Raw genomic sequence first — 14,435 nt, forward strand, 5'->3', positions numbered from 1 at the left:
AATAGAACCACATAGACACCCAAAACTATAACAAAACATCCACCATTTGTCACTCTGTCCTGAGGTAGAGAAAAAGAGAAGGTTGATAAATTAGTCAAATAAATAGTGGGTAAAATAAATCGAACTCTGGCAAACAAAATAGGGAATTAACCAGGCACCAAATATGATAAACCCAAACAGTCGAAGCCAAGGTACATGGCAGGCATAATTCTGAAAACAAAGGACATCATATGTATACATTAGGAAAACAATTGTAATTTCAGTGAATTCCTAGAAGAAACTAGAGACAAAGAAACATGATAGTATTTTTAAAGTGTTTAATGAAAGAGATATCACCTGAGAAGTCTAGATGCACCAAGAGAATCATTCCTAAATGAAAGGGAAATTGAGACATTTTCTTATGACCGAGAATTATAGTAAGTTGTGATTGGTACACCTATGTTCAAACAACCACGAAAGGGTCTCTACGTAGAAAAGAAAACACGAATGAAGTTATCTTGAAAGGTCAAAAAAGAAAAGGGAAGCAGGACACGGTGGCGCTCGCCTTTAATCCCAGCATTGGGGAGGCAGAGTCAAGAGGTTCTCTGAGTTTGAGGCCAGCCTGGTCTACAGAGAAAGCTCTAGGACAGCCAGAACTACAAGAGAAACCCTGTCTCAAAAAAAGAAAGAATACAGTACACAGAAAAATGTATAACACAACAAACTTTTCTTGGCTTTCCAACTATTAAGGGTAGAGGAATGCAAAGGATATAAATATTTTAAATTTTATGTAACTGATAAGATGATGACACATTTCAACATGATTTTGTTAGCAAACAGATAAAATAATGTATGATATAAATACGCAGAGAACCCAATAAAAATCTATACAAAAGTGTAACAACAAAACACTAAAATTAAATAAAATGTAATTCAAAGATGTGATCAAGAGGGCTAAGGAGACAGCTCAGTGATAGTGTTTACCTTTCAAGTTTGAGGACCTGAATTCAAATCCACAGAACTCGTGTAAAAAGCCAGATGCAATATCACAAGACCACCTCACCTTCCATATGCATGATGAACAAGGTATCTGGTTTAAACAGGTGCAAAGTAAAACTGACACCCAAGTTTGTTCTCTTACCTCTACACACATGCGTACCTGTTCTCATATACACAAACATATACATATAGAAACACACACATAAAGACCAAAAAGTAATCATACTGTGTTTTATTGGCAGATGGGCAGATATAGATCAATTGAAAAATAATCAAAAATAGACCAAGCAAATTCTGACAGAGGTGCAAAACAATGGGCCACACAAAAAACAACCATTCAGTAAACAGCATTGGATAGGAAATTGGGAGTGGAAGTTTGTGATAATTATGACCAAGATGCACTGTACCCAAGTATGAAATTGTCAAATAATGCATACATTGCTTAAGTAAACAAATGCCCAGAGGCAAAATACAACTCCACAAAACAAGCAAATATGGCACTGGATAGATGGCTCAGAAGTTAAGAGCAGTGGCTGCTAATTCAGAGTACCTGGGTTCAATTCACATGGTGGATCACAACCATCTGTAACTCCAGTTCCAGGGCATCCAATAACCTTTTAAAGCCTCCCTAAGGTAGCATATATATACAAGAGGAACACAGACACATTCAGGCAAAATACCCATACACATAAAACTATAGAGAAATTTGAAAAAAAATAAATGGTTAAAACAAACAAATAAAAACTCACCATAAGCCTCATATAGTGTACTAAGGTTAATTAATAAAGTGTAACAGACTTTAAAGTAACACATAAAATCCAAAGACTCTTACAAAAAGTATAAAAGACAATGTCTAGGTTCTGAAGCTAGGTAAAGGTTCTCTGGCTTGACACCAAAGGTCCAAAGGAAATACTAATGAACTAGACTTTAGAGTGATTTTTTTTTACATTTTACTCTGGAAAATTATTAAGATGGGGGCAGAGCTAAAATTTTGGAAACAATATTTGGAAGTACACATCCAACAAAACACTTGGAACTAGAAAATACATTTTTTAAACACTCAAACTCAACATAAATACTCTTACGTCTTTTAAGTAAGAAGTCTTGGCCAGAGCAGAAAGGCAAAGAAAATCGTAAAGGACATACACAGCTTTCAAAGGTTCAGGGATCAATTTTAAGGAGGGTAGAAAAAGTATAGGATTATAGGATATGGATTGCTACAAGAAAATATCATATTCTAGAAACATCAGGGCAGCTACATATATGAAATAAAAATTTGCAACAGTGTGTACAAAACCGATGCAAGTCCAAGACAATCTAAATCGCAGAGAAGTCAGGCACATGACTCCAACCCAAACCATAGAGCTTTCAGCAAATATTGGCTGCTGGGGAAGGGAAAGGAGAATGTCTCTAAGAGGGTAACTCCTGGTTAATGAACCACTCTCAAGTGGAAGACCATACATCCAAGAATATTTGGGCAGCACAAATCAGTCTCAATTTTTTTTAGTGAAGGCACAAACTTGGGTGGATAAAAAGGGGGAAGTGAATGAGGGAAGATGGATATAATCAAAACATGCTGTATGCAACTGTCAAAGAACTAATAAAAAGGAAAATTTTAAAAGAAATAAAACTAGAAAAGGAAGAAGTCAAACTATCCATTTTTACATGTGATATGATTCTATACTTTAAAGACCATATGGACTCTAACAAAAAACTCTAAGATATAATACTTTCATTAAAATTGAAGGATAATCAATCAATATATAAATATCAGTAGTCAGGGGATGGAGAGATGGCTCAGTGGCTAAGAGCACTCACTGCTTTCTCAGAAGACCCAGGTTGAATTCCCAGTACTGAAATGACAGTTCACAACCATGTGTAACTTCCAAATCCAGGGGATTTGATGTGCCATGTGGTCCACTGATGTATGTATATTCAGGCAAAACACCCATACAGGTGATAGATAGATAGATAGATAGATAGATAGATAGATAGATAGATAGATAGATCAGCTGAGTGTGTTAATACATGCCTTTAATTCTAGGACTCAGGCAGAGGCTGAAGGATATCATTAAGTTTGCAGCCAACCTGGCCTACATAGTGAGTTCCAGGGCAACCTTGGCTACATAGAGAGATGATGTCTCAAAAATAAATAATATATATTAATATAATATATTAAGTATATATTGCATTTTGATATATATTAAATTTGGTAGCCTTTGTAAGTACCAACATGGAATTTAAATGTAAAAATTTAGGAAAATAGCACATTCATGATAGTACCAAAAATAATAATATATCTATGGATAAATTTAACCAAGGAAGAGAAAGACTTCTACAATGAAAACTTGAAGACCCAAAAAAGAAAACAACAAGAATGTGAGTATTGCAAAGATACAATTAAAAATTATCAATATCAGTAGCTACCTAGAGGTACAAATTAGAATTATAATGAGGTATCAAGAAAATGGAAGGAAAATCAAAATGTTAGTGAAAAGTTAGAAAACCTAGTTTCTGGTTAGGGTTTTTGTTGTTGTTTAGTTTGTTTGTTGTCCGCTGGACACATAGTATGGTCATCTGAGAAGAAAAAACATTGATTGAGAAAGTGCTTCCATCAGAGTGGCCTGTAGGCAAGCTTATGGGCCCTTTTCTTGATTGGTGATTGTTGTTGGAGAGACCAGCCCACTACTGGCAGTATTACTCCTTGACAAGTGGTCCTGTGTTGTAGAAAAAGCAGGTTGAACAAACCATGTGGAGAAATCCGGTAAGTAGTGTACATCCATGGTCCCTGCTTCAGTTTCTGCCTCCAGGTTCCTGCCTTGAGTTGCTACCTGACTTCTCTCATTCATGATGATGTAGGATGAAATAAACCCTTTCTTCCACAAGTTTCTTTCTGTCATGGTGTTTATCACAGCACTAGAAACCTATCTAGAACATTAGAATACTCTTGCATTGCTGATGAGTATGTAAACTACTACAGGCCTTCAGAAGGAAAAAGAAGTGGCAACTACAGAAGAAAAAAAGAAGGAAGGGAAGGAGGGAAAAGTGAGGAAAAAGGAAGGAAGGAAGGAAGGAAGGAAGGAAGGAAGGAAGGAAGGAAGGAAGGAAGGAAGGAAGGAAGAATGGATGGATGGATGGATGGATGGATGGATGGATGTGGGTGCTCCAGGAAATAGCTTAATCTCTTAAGAGCTTACTGCACAAACATGAAGACCTTAGTTTGGATCTCTAGAACTGGTGTAAAAATCTGGCCTGCATGGGAAACACCAGTACTGCGAGGTGGTTGGTGGGACAGTAGAGACAGACAGATCACTAGAGTTTGCAGGCCATACTGTAAGAGATCATGTCTCAAAAATAAATAAATAGTGTAGTGTGCTGCTGAAAAGGCACTAGACATCAGCCTATGGTCTCCATACACACCCATACCTGCACACACACATGCACATACCCACACAAATACCTACATATATTACACAAACATACACAAAAAAGAAAGAAAAGAAAAAAGAATAAATTGAGTATGGTAAAACTTAACTGTGAAACATTGGTGCCATGGAATCCTATTCTTTAATAAATGGGAATCAAATACTGATATACAATAAGGTAGGTGCATTTCCAGACAATTAAGCAGACCAGAGAAACTAATCTCAACATGATACATGACATATGATTACATTATAGGTCATCCTTAAGAGGACGCCATTTTAGAAGTGGATGAATTGACTGGGGGAGAAGTGAGCTTGGGAAGGAACTGTGGGAATGAGAAGGCGTTTGGAAAAACTTTGGAGATGAGGGAATTATATTGTGGCAGCATCAATGTCTATATTATAAATATGATATTGTATTGTAGTTGGGCAAAATGTTACCATAAGTGGAGATTAGCTAAGAGACATAGGGCTTATGATATCTTATAACTATATATAAATCAACATTATATCAAATAAAAATGTCATTGTGGAAGCTAGAGAAACCCATCAGTTTATAGCATGTCCTCTTACAGAGGACTAGAGGTCAGTCAGGTTTCAGCACCAGCATAAGGGATCTCAAATATGCCTGTACCTCCATCTCCAGGGAATCTGATATCCTCTCCTGGACTCCATGGATCCTTGCACTCACATCTATGCATTCCTACACCACACACACATGCACACACACACACACATGCACACACATACACACACACACACACACACACACACACACACACACACACACACACATAAAAACAACATAGAAACAACTTGAAACATTCTTAAATAAGGCTGAGGAAATAAAGGATTTCAACAGCCAAAAACATGCTATTTCAACTAAAACATATCTTAAATATTTTCAGCATACAGCAATAATAATAAGAAGATAACTATGTTTAACATAATTGAGACAATACATACTATATACATGAATTATGATTTGATTATGAAATTTCCCCAAAGGCTCATATTGTTGAAGGCTTGGTCGCAAGCTAAAGTGCTGGTAAAAATGTTAGGAGGTTGGGGGGCCTGCTAGAGAAGGTAGGTCACTAATGTCTCCTCACCCTACCCCATTCTTGCTGCCTTAATATTAACAGCTTTCTTCTATCATGCCCTTCCTCCACCATGACTCCATCTGACCATTGACTTAAAGGCAGTGGAGTAGCTAGAAACTAGTGCAACCACAAACCAAAATAAACCTTTTCTCATTGAATTGTTTGTGTTGGGTATTTTGTCATAGTAATGAATAGTCTAGCACAGCATTATGAAAACATTATGTATAAGCTCCATAATATATATAATATTAGCATTTTAGGTACTTGTTAAAAATAAAATTTAAAAAGAAAAAAACACTTTCAGTGAGAAAGTTCTTTAGTGTTTTACTTGTCCGAAGCCAACTCTTTCTCTGTTTTGTAGAGCATCAGTCTTGAGTAGATGGAAACACAGTTCCCTCTCTTAAACCAGGAGAAAAGAACTTTATCACATTTCTGCCTGTTCTAGCTTGTATAGAAGACATCTGAAGAAATAAGTCTAGGTATCTGTTTGTTTTTAAGTCTTTAAGTCCAGATGGAAGAAGTATTAAACACTGCTCCTTAAGGCTACTAGGTGACTTAAAAACATACAAACACCTAGAAAAATAGACTCTGTCCTAGTCAGTGTTCTTTGCTTTGAAGAGACACCATGACCAAGGCAACTATTACAAGAGAAATAATTTAACTGGGGATTTGCTTACATTTTCAGAACTTTAGTTTATTATCATCAAGGTAGGGAGTAGGGAGGCATGCAGGCAGATACTGGAGCAGCAGCTTAGATCTGTATCAAGATCCATAGTCAGAAAGGGAGAGATACTCTGGGATTTGCATGATCTTTTGAAACCTCAAAGCCCACACCCAGTGGCACATTTTCTCCAATAAGACAATACCTCTGAATCCTTTTAAATAGTGCCACTCCCTGATGACTAAGCATTATTCAAACCACCATACTCCGTGTAATAAATACAGCACTAAACAAGGATACAGTGAATCTTTTTTGGAAATTAAGGCATTCAAAATTAGTGCCATGTATGTTGAAACTTGAAGATTGATATACTTGCTCTGGAAAGGGACCAGACAAGGGGGCACCAAGATGGTCCAGAAGGTAAAGACATTGCCAAGTAAGTTTGGACACCTGAATTTCATACAAGAAACCCACACAAAGGTAGAAAGAGAGTTATTTCCACAAAGTTGTCCTCTGACCTCTATATGCAAGCTATTGCATATATGCCTCACATAATAATGATAATGAATACACACAAAAATTAAATCACACACAAATATTAAATCCCAAGAAGATGCCAATCTTTAACATTAGGCTAATCTCTGCATGTATAATAGCTTATACACAGTTATTCCAATATCTCATTGTAATATAGCTCCCAGTTTCCTGATTCACCAAATATGAAGAATTTCCACCTCACATTCCTGATTAATGATCAAGACATCTGATCAACAAATTCTTCCTCAGTATTATTGATTACATCCCTTGAGACTATGAAACACAATCTATCTGCTCTTAAATGCTCTGTCAAGTAGGTCACAACAAGAAAACTAACTAATAAAGTTGATAATCTGATTTTCACAGTTAATATATAGTAACCAAATGTACAATTTTCAACAAAAACACACAGAAAACATAAAAAGAAACAGGAGAATGCTGATTATTCAAAGGAATAAGATTAACAAATGAATATGCATCATCTCTGGTGATATCTAGCTATCAGACTTAACGTTTAAAGACTTTAAAATATACTAGGCATGGTGGTGTGCACCTTTAATCCCAGAACTCAGGAGTTAGAGGAAGGCAGATCTGTAAATTTGAGGCCAGCCTGATCTGCATTGTGAGTTCCAGGACAGCCAGGGCCACACATGAGACCCTTTTGCAGAAAAATAAAGTGAAATAGTTATTGTAAATATTTTCAAATCAAGGATAGAAAACATGAGCAAGAAAATAAAGCAATTAAAGACAAAGATAATGATGCAAATCCAAGCATGGTGTCATGAGATTAGATCTCAGTACAGAGAGGAGGCAGAGACAAGAGGCTGGTAAGAAGAGGGATAGAGACACCAATGAGACATACAAAATAAAAAATGGAAGAGAAAGTCACATGGCAAAATGTAGATTAATAGAAGCAGGTTAATTTAAATTATAAAAGTTAGTTGGGGCCGGGCATTGGTGGCACACAACTTTGATCCCAGCACTCAGGAGGCAGAGGCAGGCTGATCTCTGTGAGTTTGAGGCCAGCCTGATCTCCAGAGCACGTGCCAGGATAGGCTCCAAAGCTACACATAAAAACCCTGTCTTGAAAAAAAAAAAAAACGCTAGTTGGGAGCAAAGCTAATCTAAAGGCCAAGGTTTCATAATTAATAATGTCTCCATGTTACTATTTGGGGGCTCATGGGCCAAGAAACTCTGGCTACAAGGAACCCCTTTAATTCAAGTTACATATGTTTATGAGCAACCATGTAGACTCTGATAACTGAAACTGGGTCCTTTGTAAAAACAGAAAGCGCTCTTAACTGATAAGTGCTGGAGTATGCTTGGAATCCCCGTACTTGGAAGAATGAAACAGGAGGATTGATGTGTCACTGGAGTCAGGTTTAAGGTTTCAAAATACCAATGTCATTCTTAGTGCTCTCTGATTAATGGTTGTGTCTCAAGATGTGAATTCTGAGCCACCACAAAAGTGCTATATCAGCCTGCCTGCTGCCGTGCTTCCTTGACATGTGCTCAAGGACTTGCCCTCTGAAGCTATAAGTCCCAATAAACTTTTCCTTCTATACATTTCTTTGGTCATGTTGTTTTATCATATGTAAAAAAAAAGTACCTAAGACAATGACCAATGAATTTGGGAACTCATATTAGTAAAATAATACACACTAATAAACATAGAACCACACACATCACATCTGTAGACACATTTATATTTTGATTTGGGTATTATGAACTTGAAACAATGCCCAAAAATCTAAATGGTACTATATATGATATTCCACATACAATATTAAATACATTTTAAATTTATTTTTATATGTGTGGGTGATGTAGTATACCCCTCCGTATGCTGTGAATATGTTTTATTACTATTGGTTAATAAAGAAGCTGATTTTGCCAGTGGCCAGGCACAATAGAGCCAGGTAAGAAATCCAAACAGAGAAATGGAGAGAAAGAAAGCAGAGTCAGGGAGATACCATGTAGCCACCAGAGGAGTAAGATGCCAGAGCATTACCCATATTTCCATGTGGCAATACACAGATTAATAGAAGCTGTTTACTTGAAATGTCAGAGCTAGTTATTAATATGCCTGAGCCATTGGCCAAACAATTATAATTAATATTAAACCTCAGAGTGGTTTTTCAAGAACTGGTGGTCAGGGAGAGAAGTATCCAGATACACATGGGTGTTTCGTCTGTGTGTATATCTGTGTACTGCATACATGTACATTGTGCCTGAGAGGCTAGGAGAAGGTATTGGATCTCCTATGACTGGAGTTACAAATGGTTGTAAGCTGTTGTGTGGGTGCTGGTTATTGAACCTAGGTCCTCAGGAAGAGCAGTTAGTACTCTTAGATATTGGGCCATCTCTCCAGCCACTCTTTCTCTCTCTCTCTCTCTCTCTCTCTCTCTCTCTCTCTCTCTCTCTCTCTCTCTCTCTCTCTCACACACACACACACACACACACACACACACACACACACACACCAATTTTACAATGCATCAAGGTAAAAGGAAAGAGTAAAGTGAAGAACTAGTGAAAGTTCAGTGAGGTCTTGGGAGTGGATAAGAAAACTGTAGACTGCATAGGAAATGAATAAAATGGGATTTCCTGCATCTAAAAATGTGACGGGTTAGAATTTCACATGTTTTCAACTGCTTTAGGCTAAAGAAAAACATGTTGAAAATTTAAAGTCCATATTTTGCCTGAATTTGACATATTTATTTTATTCCGCTTTCACAAAATAAGGAAAATAAATCCCATGGAAGAGAGAAATTTTACTTCCTGTTAGTTCCTAGGTCCCTCTAAATTACACAGCCTACTCCATATCTGTTATGGTTAAAAGTTTCACCTTGACACAATCTAGAATCAACCATAAGACACAGATATGAAGGATTACCTATATCAGGTTGGCCTTTGGGTTTGCCTGTGAGTGGTTTTCTTGATTAAAGTGGGGAAAATTTACCCTAAATTTGGGCAGCACCATTCCTTTAGCTTGGGTCCCAAACTGTATGAAATTTTTGTGAGCCAAATGAATACCTTCCTTCTTTAAGTTGCTTTATCAAGGCATTTTATCACAGCAACAAAAATATAATTAATACAGAAAACTGGTACTAAGAAATCGGTTCATGGCTGTGATAAACCTGACCATGTGTTCTTAATCCTTTGGAACTTTGGGTAAGAGTATGGAAGAGTTTGGAACTGTGAACTATAAAAGCACCTGAACACTGTAAGTAGAGATTTGTGGGCCATAGCAACAGGAATGGGGTATACCAGAAGGCCAAGAAAATGCAGACTGTGAAGGAATATCTTATGAGGTTTCAATAGGGAAAAAGGACTTTATCAAGAACTGGAGTCATCTGTGTGATATTTAGGTTAGAATCTGACTTCATTTCTGCACACATTCTGAGAACTTCCATGAAGTTACATTTAATAATAAAGAATAAATTTTATTGGTAGTAAAAAATCAGCAACACTCAGGCTTTGACATGACTACTTTTTGTTTCACTTATCCATAGCTACAGAAAAAAAGGAGCAAAGAGTTGGACAAAAAGATATAAAAACATACAGTTTGCCAATGAGAAAAACAGCTGGAAGAGTTAAACTTTTCAGCCAATAAATGTCCTGAAAAAGAAGTTGTGAATAGCTGGAGAGATGGCTCAGGGCTAAGAATACTGCCTGCTCTTCCAGAGGTCCTGAGTTCAATTCCCAGCAGCCATATGGTGGCTCACAACAATCTATAACCAGGGCTGGAGATGGCTCAGTGGTTAAGAGTACTGGCTGTTCTTTCAGAGCACCCAGGTTCAATTCCCAGCACCCAAATGACAGCTCATAACTGTCTGTAATCTAGCTCCAAACATAAATGCAAGCAAAACACTATTGCACTTAAAATAAAAAAAGAAGTTGTGAATGATAAAAAGAAATGCTGTCCCCTGCACTAAGACAGTAGGAACTGTGCCTAAGAGGGAAAGTTCATCCATCACAGCCTCCTGGTTATGAAAATACAAACTTATTTGAAGAGTGCACCTGAACTGAGAATTCAACTAATTGGGATTCTTATTCCTTGAAATTAAATGCCTTGAAAAGTGTCCCCCGCCCTGGAGTCATCACTCAGGCATAGACACTGCTTAGCTCAAAGTTTCCAAGCTATATCTTAGACTGGCAGCAAAAATTGTGGTAGTCATCCATATGATATCAGTTCACAGACATTAAAAGAAGCAGGTCTGAGGGGATACGAGGGTCTTGCTACTGAGAGATCATTATGTAAATCTATGAAAGCAAAGTCTACATTGAAGTGGGGATCACAGGAAGCTGAAGATGTCAGACTATGGTATGTCTGCCAGAGAAAGCTGCAGGTGTGGAGTGGGCCATGTCCAAATTAAATGCTATGTGTGCTTCAAGAAATACAGCTGGATAGTGGAGATAACCAAGCCTTTTAAACTCAAATGACTCTAACACAAACCATAGATGCTAAGCATATAGCTGAAGGATTTGGTGTTTGCCCTGTGGGGTTCTGTACTGTTTTAGTCCTATTTGCCTTGCTATTCCCCAATTGTTGTTGTTGTTGTTGTTGTTGTTGTTGTTGTTTTTACATGGGATTTCTCTGTGTAGTCTGCCTGCTCTGGAATTCATTTTTATAAAAAGCTGGCCTTGAATTTGGAGATCACCTACTTCTGGCTCGAACGTACTGCATAAGATGGCCTTCAGACTATGGAGTCAAGGAGAGGAAGTTTGTGTCTTAAATATGAGGTAATGTATTTGTTTGTCATGTTAACAAAAGGTTAACATCACAAGGTAGACTTGTGATGAATAATATTGTCAACTAGATACAATCCACAATTAACCATTCAACAAGTCCCTGAACACACCTGAAATGAATTTTCTTGCTCAGTTGAGATTCTGGGCATTCCTGTGAGACATTTTCATGAATAAATTAGTTTAAGTGGTAAAAACCCAACCTATAGACAGCAACATACCATGCAATTAAATAGAAAACTACATAAAATAGAAAAACTTACTAAATATGAGCATTAATCTGATCTTAGGTTATGACTTTCATTGAAATATGATCAGCTACCTCTGTTGCATGACTTCCCTGCCATGATGGACTGGCCTCTTAACTGTGAGCCAAAAGAAGCCACTTCTTTCTGTCATGGTATATTATCATAGCAATGAGAAAAGCAACTGATAGGATATCAAATGTTCTCCATAGTAATCTCTGTAATTCCAAATTTTCCTGGTAAAGCTATGTCACTTAGAGAGATATGGCCTAAAGGTAGCATGAAAAGACAATATGTTTTCCAAATTGACATAAGGATAGATATTATGTCATTCTACAAATACATATATAAAAATGAATATGGGCTAGGCATGATGGTACACAACATAATCCCAGCACTTGGGAGGCAAACACAGGTGGATCTCTGTGTATTTGATTCCAGCCTGGTCTAAGTATCAAGTTCCAATCAGACAAGGGTACATAGTGAGATTCTGTCTCAAAATATGAATTTATGACTAGTTTAATAATCACATTGCAAAGAATATATAACCATAGAATTTTCATCAGTATGAATTCTCTTTTATATATGAAGATTTTTTTCATTCTTTGACTAAATAATTTATTGCACATGGTAACTATCATGAGTTTCTAAAGCTGAGTAATAGGCACATATTGTTCAAAGTCCTTCCTATAAGCCTTATAAAGATTTTTGTTACAATTAATTAATTAAATACTTTGTAATCATGTTTTCGATCCTGTATGAATTCTCTTAAATTACACAAATTGATATCCATTCATTATCATTTGCTTGAGCTGAACTTAAAATGCCTTTAATGTAATCATGTGCTAGGTATCTTGGCACCTTCATATATCATTATTTTGGGAGGGTATGAAAATTTTAGGGGTAAACCTTAGCCAAAGGAAGTAGATTCTGGATATAGGATCATGGGACACATTTCCCTGGCTCCTATTATGATTTCAACTTTGTCCACTATAAAGTGAACACCTCTGGTCTTCAGGTATCCATACCACCATGATAGGTCTGATGAAAAAGGAATAAAACCTCTAAAACCATGAGCACAGATATCCTCTTTAAGTTTTTTATTTCAGGTGTTTGATCACAGGAAGAGATTTTAGCTAACACATCTCTCCACTGTGTTTATAATCGTAGGATTTGTTCATCAGTATGAGTTCTCTTTTATACATTAAGATTTGCAATTTCTTTTCAGAATAAAGGCATGATTTTCATAAGAATAAATTTACTGACATATACTAAAATCATTCCTGACTACCCTGCATATACATACCTTCTCAACAACAGAAATAATCTGATTCTGAGTCATTTTCAGTTTTCTTATATTTGCAATGAATTTCAACCAATATAAATGTTCAAATTTTCTCAAATTGATCAGTCACAGTAAGAGCTTTACTACATTTTATATTAATAATATATGGAAAAACACCAGTATGAGTTCTCTGAAATATAGTAAGAACAAAATATAAATATTTTCTTACATATCTTATACTTGCTAGGTTATCCACAGTATGAATTCTCTATTAAGCAACTTGTCCACAAAGAATGAAGGCAGTTAAACTTTCAATACACTAAAAACTTTACCAAAAGTATAATTTACTCAAGTTTTGGGGAGAACTAAACTATATGTAAAGACAATCATCATTGGCTTGCAATCATGGAATCTCTCAAATGTGTGAGTACTATGATGTTTAATAAACTGAAGTCAGTTCATGAAAACTTTAATGTATTTCTCATATTGTGATCATTCATGACAATACCCAGAATGAATTCTCTCATTTTCAGAACACATTTAGCTACTTCAAAAGAACTTCCATGTTCTGTAGTTTCACAGAATTTCTTACCCAGTATGAATCCTCGGATGCTGATTACTTATAAAGATAATATTTTCCTCAACTTCTTGATATTGATGGTTTCTCAGTAAGATTAATATATAATGGTTTGATTAAGAGTTGTTCAATTTAAACATGTTTTCTGATTTTTGCTGTCATTGAAGTTTTCACCAGTGTGAGTTCTCTGATGTTGACTAATTTCCCCTCCTAGAGATCATCTCGTATTATTTATAATCATATTTTTCTTTTTATATTAGAAACTTTATTTTACATGTCAATCACCCATTTCCTCATCCTTCCATACTCCCATGCCCCCCACTAACCCTGCCAACCCCCCAACCCACCCCGCACCCACTCACCAAAGATAGTGAGGCCTTCCACAGGGGATCACCAAAGAGTCTTAATCACAACATTTTTAATTTTTTTTCCTTTCTCCTCTTTTGGTTTTTATTTTCTTATTATCTTTATTATTGTCATTCCCAAAGAGCAAATACAAGCAGCTCAGGAGATTATAAAGTGTTAATTGAATTTTCTTCCCTGCCAACAAAAGTACTTGTTCATTTCTCATTGTAAAAAAGGCATATGCATATGTGTATATGCATATCTATATGATATATATGTGTCTTGAAGACCTCCATATGATCAGGGCATGTAATCATATTTCTCTCTCTTTTTTTGAGACAGGGTTTCTCTGTGTATCTTTGGAGCCTATCCTGGCAATCGCTATGTAAACCAGGCTGGCCTCGAACTCACAGAGATCCACCTGCCTCTGCCTATCAAGTTCTGGGACTAAAGTCTGTAATTAGATTTCTTGATAACATTTATGTCACTGCGTAATTTGGCCATAATTTATTTAGCCTGATAATGAACAT

This window comes from Cricetulus griseus, chromosome 2 (genome assembly GCF_003668045.3).
Source record: "Cricetulus griseus strain 17A/GY chromosome 2, alternate assembly CriGri-PICRH-1.0, whole genome shotgun sequence".
Lineage (NCBI taxonomy): Eukaryota > Metazoa > Chordata > Mammalia > Rodentia > Cricetidae > Cricetulus > Cricetulus griseus.